Raw genomic sequence first — 8,720 nt, forward strand, 5'->3', positions numbered from 1 at the left:
GTTAGAGAGCTTTTTGAAGTAAAAAAATAGCGGAGAATTGGCCGCTCAAGAAAAAGATGGCTGCCGTTCGTGTTTTGGGCTCACTCGAACTCGGCACCTGATTGGCCAACGTAAGCTGTCAATCACAGAACAATGAGCGACGACGCTGATAGGCTCGGCCGTTTGGCATACACAGCCAATATTGCAGAAAGGCGGATCAGGCCAGACTCACTCCAGGAATCAAATAGAAATGAGATTTCTGGAGGGAGGGTTTACCAGGCTAAGGCATTGTATGGAGCGAGTGAAATTGAATTGCATGCATTGAAGGAGGCATGAGCTCGGCCCTGGCCTCCCTAGGCTGGTGGGGGGAGTGTAGCGCCCAGGATCACTTAGAAAATTGGCACCGGGTGAAAAATAAGGGTTACAAAATCGCGGGATAAAAATTCCTACTGTGTCTCCTACTGATGTATGACCCGGTCATCATAATTATTGTCTTAGGAATGCAACAAAAACTAAAAACAAATCTCCATGAATTCAAGGCTTCATAGCGTGTGTAATTGATAGAAAATAAGTCATTGGTTTGGGTGAACTACTCCTTTAAAGTGATACATATAACCACCTCCATGGCCTGAAAGAAACGCTGTTTTCTCAACACTTCTTTCTGACAGTAAACATCACCACTAAAAGAACCGTTCTACACACACACTATACAGTGTAGACAGATTTTGTAGATTTTATAGACAGATTTTGTAGATTTTGTAGACAGATTTTGCAAGAGAAATACGCAAGGCCTACGAGAACAAGCCCAAAAGAGGCGACTATATCAGTTTAACCACTTTAAACCTATATATACACCACGGCTAAATAGCACCATTTACCACCATTTAATCTATATCGTCTATTTGAAATGAGCCGCTCTATAAGCTCACAACGCATTGCGATGCGTTGAGCCCAAAGTCGCTTATAATAGGCGGACATGGCAACCGTGACACCAGACTGACTGATGTTGGACCCTGTTGTGTAGGGGTCTGTCTCTGTAGACATGAAGCATCAGCAAAGCCCTTTGTTCTGCTCTCATCCAGGCCTGTCCCGCTCTCTGGGTGACACACCCACAGCCAATCAGGACCCTGTTTAACCTATTAAGACCCGGGAACGCATCCGTGTCATTTTAAGATTTCTTTGGGCTATTAAAAAATAATAAAATATGACTTTTTCTTCCTTGAATTTTTTTTTTTTTTTTTTTTTTTTGCACAAACTTTGTGCAAATCTTTGAATATAAATATAATATATAAATATGTTTTAAAGCGAAAATTTTTAACTCCGATCGGTGCTTCTGGGGGTTCCTGGAACAACATATTTTGATATGGGGGTCCGCGGCCAAATACATATCATTTTGGGGGGTCCTTGACATAGAAAAAGTTGAAGCACCACCACTGCATATAGCAACATATACTGTTAGGATTTAGAAGGCCTTTTTAGATATGTATTTGGCCGCGGACCCCCATCTCAAAATATGTTGTTCCAGGGACCCCCCAGAAGCAAAGATTTGAGTTAAACATGTTCGCTTTAAAAAAATATATATAGTCAAAGACTCATGCACCAATTTTCACGATAAAAAAAAAATAGCAGATCTACCAGCTCATAGCGCGGCACTCGGTGCCGCGCTATGAGCCGGTAGATCTGCTGTTTTTGAATAGCCCAAAGACACCTAACAAAAGGACACACAGATGCGTTCGCGGTCTGAATGGGTTAAATCTCTAGTGGCATTCTTTCACGCTTGCATTTTTTTAATTTATTTTTTTCATGTCTCTTCCACTTCCTGTTCTAACACCCTGTCCCAGTTCTACCGTTCTACAGCCACTAAGCCACACTAAGCTCTCTCCCCAAAGCTCTGTCTCGCTTCACCGCCCTCCTTTCACCCACCATGACCCCATCATATATACAGCGCCGGGCGGGGGCCCATGGGACCCCGTGACCGTGTGTGTGGGGGCCAATGGCAGGGCTAGCTTGCAGGCTAGCAGCTATCGATTGTTTTCTAATAGCGATTGTTTTTCTAACGATTAAATTGGTGGTATAAACACAGTGGTGGGAAAAGTACTCAAATGTTTTACTTAAGTAGAAGTGTCAATACTGCGATGTAGGAGTACCCTGTTACAAGTTAAAAGTCCTGGAATTCTAAATTTACTTGAGTAAAAGTACAAAAGTATTGGCATCAAAATATACTTAAAGTACCAAAAGTAGAAGTACTATAATGTTTGAAAATAGCAGATCTACAAGCTTCACAACGCGTCGCGACGCGTTGTGAAGCTTGTAGATCGGCTATTTTCAAATAGCCTATGTATAAAATAGGGCTGAAGTGGTTAATGTATTGTTTTATAATATAGTCATTTATATCTGCAAAGTAACTAGTAAATAAAGATTTTCAAATAATTGTAGTGGAGTACAAGTACAATATTTGTCTCTGAGATGTAGTGGAGTAGAAGTAAAAGTATTGAAAATTGGAAATACTCCAGTAAAGTAAAAGTACCTCAAAATTGTACTTAAGTACAGTACTTGAGTAACACCACTGACCCATGACCGTGTGGGCCAATAGCAGGGCTTGCAGCAGCTATCGATTGTTTTCTTAGCGATTGTTTCCTAATGATTAAATGGTGGTAAATGGGAGCATTTATAAAGCGCCCGCTATACAAAGTGCGTTAAATTCACACACCGATTGGCTGGAGGGAAACCATGCAAGGCTCCAACCTGCACAACGGGAGCGGTTAGCGGTTCAGTGTCTTGCTCAAGGACACTTCGACAGTAACACAGTGGCAGCCCAGGATCGAACCGGGAACCGCTACTTTGTCCCGGTGTTGTGCAAAACATCGAGAAAAACGCATCACATTGTGAGCTTGTGGATCTGCTATTTTCACTATATTTTTTAAGAAAAAAAAAGAAAACTCAACATAGGGATTAATTATGAATCAATTATTTTATAAAAATTATCGACTATCAATTAATCTTCATAATCAATTAAATATATTAGTCTATTCTAATCTATTAGTACCGTTGCACCCCTAGTTGCCAATTCCTGCATTAATTGGGACCTATTTGAGACTGCTCCGGCCATTTATGTGGGTGGTCTATTCTCAAAATCATGTTGTTTGCAACTTGTGGTGATGCTGTTCCAAATGTCTGTTGCTCTTAGATTATTATAGCGCTGTAATAATGTTGTCCCCTTTTAACACATTAAATCCTAGTTTTCTGAAAAACTTATGTTGTAACATCAGTGCTTCTCAAACTTTTTCATGTCAAGGACCCCCACAATTATCTAAACAATATGTTGTTCCAGGGACCCCCAGAAGCAAAGATTTGAGTTAAAAATGTTTGTTCAAAAAATGCACACATTTTCACAATTTTTCAAAAATAGCAGATCTACAAGCTCATAGCAGGACAAGAAGTGACGCAGTATGAGTTTGTTTATCTGCTATTTTTGAAGAGCCAAAGTATAAAATAATGGTTAAAGGGCAAGACCATTTGGTAGAGGTTTGGGTTGTGTATTTACCTTGCCATGGTGTAACTCCAAAGGTGGACAACAAATCAAAAATAATTGCTCCATTGATTAGAAATTGGTAATTCAAAATATGCTCCTCATTGACTTACATTGTACGGTGAAACAGCTCTCAAAGCCACTCTTTTAGCACATAAACTAACACAAACAAAGCTGATTCAGAGAATATAGAACATCACCAAACCCAGTACTGTTTGTTTTTTTAATAAAAATGTCAACTTCCTGTTGATTTTACTATTTGAAGATCCGGATCCGGATCCGCGGATCCAGTCCGGGTTTTCTTCTAAAGAAAAATAGCAAAATCAACGGAAAGCTAAAATTTGTATTAAAAAAAAAAACAGTACTGGGTTTGGTGAGGTTCTATATTGTCTGAATCAACTTTGTTTGCGTCCATTTACATGCTAAAAGAGTGACTTGAGAGCTGTTTCACTGTACAATGTAAGTCAATGAGGAGCATATTTTGAATTATCAATTTCTAATCAATGGAACAATTATTTTGTATTTCTTGCCCACCTTTGGGAGTTACATAATGGCAAGGTAACTACACAACCCAAACCTCTAACAAAGTGGTCTTGCCCTTTAAAGTGGTTAAAATGATTGTGACACGTCACACTATATTAACTGCTTTTGCTGGGGACCCCCTCGAACCCCCCTGGGCCACTGGGGGTCCCCGGCCACTTTGAGAACCAATGTGCTATATATGTTTTTTTTTGCTTTCCCGGATATAATGGGTTAATGTTGCTGGGTATCGTCAATGTACACATTTATACGTCTGTGAAATTCAGCCTCTGCATTTAACTCTTCCTAACTATTAGGAGCAATTATCCACTTAAACCCTATATACTTAGTAAACTAATACTATGGTTTAACTAATACTTAGTTTACCGGAGTTGGCTCTGTAATTGGTCGGCTCTTTTTTTCCCTCTACGCCAAATCTCTCAGCTGAAAATATCCGATCTACAAGCTCACACAGCGTGGTGATGCGATGCGTTGTGATCTGTGGTGAATGTTCCTGGGTTCATGTTGCATTTCAGGAACAAGTGTTCCTATCCATCCATGTAGTGATAACTTTAGAGTCACAAGCTCTTGTAAATACATACAACAACTCAAAAATAACCAATATACAAGCCCACAGCAGCATGTTACAATGTGACACGCTTGTAGATCGGCTATTACTTTTGTGTGAGACTGTAGTATGACTTATTATTTTACAAAAAAAAAGTTGTAAACGGATATACGAGGTTTCTGCCGACATGGGACTTTTATACAAATAAAAACAAACATGAAAGGTCAGTGGGAGTCGTCTTGAACTTCATTGAAAACAAACTAATGTTATTCTTGTTTTGAACTACCGGTATTCAATTATAAATGAACAACAGGTGGTACAACTAAATAGTTTTACCACTCCGCAAAACCATATGACATCATCCTCCTGTTCACTGGATGCAACCCCCACCCCCTTTCTCAAAGAGGTTTTAGACAGTGTGATTGGTGATATCTTAAAGATTGTTAACAGACTCACTTAAAACGGCTGTATAGTCAGGCCCTTATTACTCAAGAAACACAACCTCGACCTCTCTGTGCTGGGTAACTATATACCCATTTCTAATCTGCCTTTTCTGGTCAAGGTCCTAGAAAAAAGGATCTTCCAATTAGAAGTGTTTCTACAGAACAAAAAGATGCATAACAAATTCCAACCTGGCTTCAGGAAAGGTCACAGCACAGAAACAGCACTTGTGAAAGTAATGAATGATCTTAGTGTGTCCTCTGACAATAAAAATGTATCCGTCCTCCTGCTCCTTGACCTAACGGCTGCATTTGATACAATTGATCATACCATTTTAATGCAACGCCTGGAGTACTGGATAGGTTTGTCAGGCACGGCCTTGTCTTGGTTTAATTCTTACCTAACAGGCAGAAGCTATTTTTCTCAACCTACAGTAGCCGACCTTGATTCAGACAAACACGACATCTGCTCTGGTATTCCACAGGGTTCAATTATTGTTTTTTTTTAAATATTTGCTCTGTAGCACTTTGAACTGCATTCATGTCATGAAAGGTGCTATATAAATAAAGTGTATTATTATTATTATTATTATCATTATTTACAGTGGGTTAATTATGTGGGATTGAAAGCATGGTCACTGGCGGTAAAAGTCCAGCAAAGTCGTGCAGTCGAGTTGTAAAGGCAGCAAAGAAGCTTCTATGCAAAACTTTCCATTTCATCTTATAGAACCTCTCTGATAGCAATAGGAACATTTGACTTGAAAAGCATAATTGTATACTGTACAGTGCTCACCTTCATGTTCTCTTCCTTTACCTGTGTTTCTGACTGTGAAGTGTTCACAGATATCAGTGATGTAAAGTAACTAAGTACATTTACTCAAATACTGTACCTACTGTAAGTACAATTTTGAGCTATTTTTTTTTTTTTACTTTACTGGAGTATTTCCAGTTTTCAGTACTTTTACTTCTACTCCACTACACCTCAGGGGCAAATATTGTACTTTTACTCGACTACAATTATTTGAAAACTTTAGTTACTTTTTTTTATGTTATTATATTACAAAACATACATTAACCACTTCAGCCCTATATACATTTCGACCTTTTGAAAATAGCCGATCTACAAGTTCACAATGCATTGTGAGCTTGTAGATTTGCTATTTTCAAAAGATTTTTAGACATTTTACACATTTTGAAACCAATACTTTTGCACTTTTACACAAGTAAATATTGAATTCCAGACTTTTACTTGTAACAGAGTACTGCTACATTGCCGTATCGATACTTTTACTTAAGTAAAACATGTGAGTACTTTTCCCCACCACTGTTACATCACAACCATGTCCAAAACATGACCTAACAACAAACTGTACTCTCATATTTTCAAAGTTAAAGGTAGGGTAAGTGGTATATATTTTTTTGTTAAAAAGGTTAAGGTACTATATTGTGATAGTAATCATTGCTACAGAGTGTTTGTTCGGTCACAGGGGTCTCTCCAGCTCTTTAGTAAACACAATATAGTACATTGTCAGGTAGGTGACAACATTCAAGCCAATCAGGAGAGAGCACTTAAAATGCATTTTCTGTTTAATAAAGAGCTGGAGAGACATGGGAGACTCCTTTAACTGAACAAACACTCTATAGCAATGAGTACTATCACAATATAGAGCTATTTAACACTTATTTTAACCAAAGTAAATGACTTACCCTACCTTTAAACCAAGCAATTCACTCAGACTCACACTCGTTTGCTTTGTTGTCGTTGTTGTTTTAGATTATTCTGCTATATAACCCTGACATTGGAGACGACCAAACATATGTATGTAACATACTCTCTTCCGTTACCATGTCCAACTGAGACGTGTTACACCAACACATCGACTCTGTCCAGTAGAGAAACCTCACATGTCCAAAACTGTAATTACTGTTCAGGATTCAAATTAAAAAAATATCCCAAAAAGTAGCAGATCTACCAGCTCAATACGAGCTTGTAGATCTGCTGCTTTTGTTGCTTTTTTGTGTGACGTTGTAAGTAATGATCGAGTAGGGCGTTCATTTACAAACAAACACAAACGGTTAGAATATGGAGATACAAGGTTTCAGCAGTGATATGCTTCACCATTTAACCCATTAAGACCTGGAACTGTGTCATTTTTAGATTTGAGCTAAAAAGCATTATTTTACACTTTGGGCTATTCAAAAATAGCAGATCTACAAGCTCATAGCGCGGCACCGAGTGCCGCGCTATGAGCTTGTAGATCTGCTATTTTTGAAAATTCCTGAAAATGTGTGCAAATCTTTGAATATATATATTTTTTAAGCGAACATTTTTAACTCAAATCTTTGCTTCTGGGGGGTCCCTGGAACAACATATTTTGATGGGGGTCCGCGGCCAAATACATACCATTTTGGTGGTCCTTGACATGAAAAAGATTGAGCACCACTAATATAGAAACATTTGTTTTTTCAGAATACTGTTGAGATTTAGGAGACATGTAGAATCGGGTCTTAATGGGTTAATCAAACTGTGTCTATAAAACATGACCCAACAAGTCTATGTCCTATAGTTCACATTGTCAAACAAAGCATTCAGCCTGGTTTTCCCCTTTCGTTTGCTTTTTGTTTTTATATAAATCTATTCAGCGGTGGAAGAAGTACTCAGATATTTGACTTAAGTCAAAGTAACAATACCACAATATAAAAAATACTCTGTTACCAGTAAAAGGCCTGTGTTCAAAATGTTACTCGAGTAAAAGTACAAAAGTATTGGCATCAAAATAGACTTGTGGAGTACCAAAAGTAAAAAGTGCTACAGGCTCACAGCGCGTTGTGAGCTTGAAGATCTGCTATTTTCAAAAAAGCCTAGGTATAAAATAGGGCTAAAGAGGTTAACGTAAGTCTTATAATATAATCATTTATATCCGCAAAGTAACTAGTAACTAAAGTTTTCAAATAATCCTAGTGGAGTAAAAAGTACAATATTTGCCTCTGAGATGTAGTGGAGTAGAATTAAAAGTACTGAAAACTGGAAATACTCCAGTAAAGTAAAAAATCCTGACAATTGTACATAAGTACAGTACTTGAGTAAATGTGCTTAGTTACTTTACACCACTGATTCAATGCTATTATTATACCCTTGAAAGTAGAGTTGACCCAAACTAAAGCAAGTGAAAACGCAGAATAGCCACAGTAGAAGCTCTCTCTCTCTCTCTCTCTCTCTGTGTGTGTGTGTGTGTGTGTGTGTGTGTGTGTGTGTGTGTGTGTGCGTGTGTGTGTGTGTGTGTGTGTGTGTGTGTGTGTGTGTGTGTGTGTGTGTGTGTGTGTGTGTGTGTGTGTGTGTGTGTGTGTGTGTGTCTCACCTGTTGGAGGTTCATCCTGGTCTGCTGTTGGCTTGGCTGAAGCAGGAGAGCTAGAACTCTACAGAGTGTAAACCCAGCCAGCAGACAGATCCGTGTCCGTCTGTCTGTCCGTCCGTCCGTAGCCTACTGTCCGTCTGTCCTTCTGTCTCCCTCCTCCTCCTCCTCCTCCTCCTCCTCGTTGTCACCCTGGACAGAGACAGAGACAGCTGACCTGCAGTCAGCACGGCGTCACTCTGCTCTGTGTGTCCCTCCTCTCCTCTCCTCTCCTCTCCTCTCCTCTCCTCTCCTCTCTCCTTCCTCCTCCTCCCCTCCTCACCTCCACCAGT

General features: G+C 39.1%; 1 protein-coding gene across 1 annotated transcript in view; it reads right to left on the reverse strand.

The window, feature by feature from the left end:
- The window catches only part of LOC308080153 (1-phosphatidylinositol 4,5-bisphosphate phosphodiesterase delta-4-like), a gene marked incomplete at its 3' end in the record, with an annotated part of 51,003 nt that extends 42,524 nt beyond the window's left edge, over window positions 1–8,479 (reverse strand). Inside the window, exon 1 of the mRNA XM_080421931.1 lies at window positions 8,395–8,479. The remainder of the gene's footprint in view (window positions 1–8,394) is intronic.
- Between the last annotated feature and the right edge of the window lie 241 nt (window positions 8,480–8,720).

This window comes from Gymnoscopelus braueri, assembly GCF_963280865.1.
Source record: "Gymnoscopelus braueri genome assembly, chromosome: 24".
Lineage (NCBI taxonomy): Eukaryota > Metazoa > Chordata > Actinopteri > Myctophiformes > Myctophidae > Gymnoscopelus > Gymnoscopelus braueri.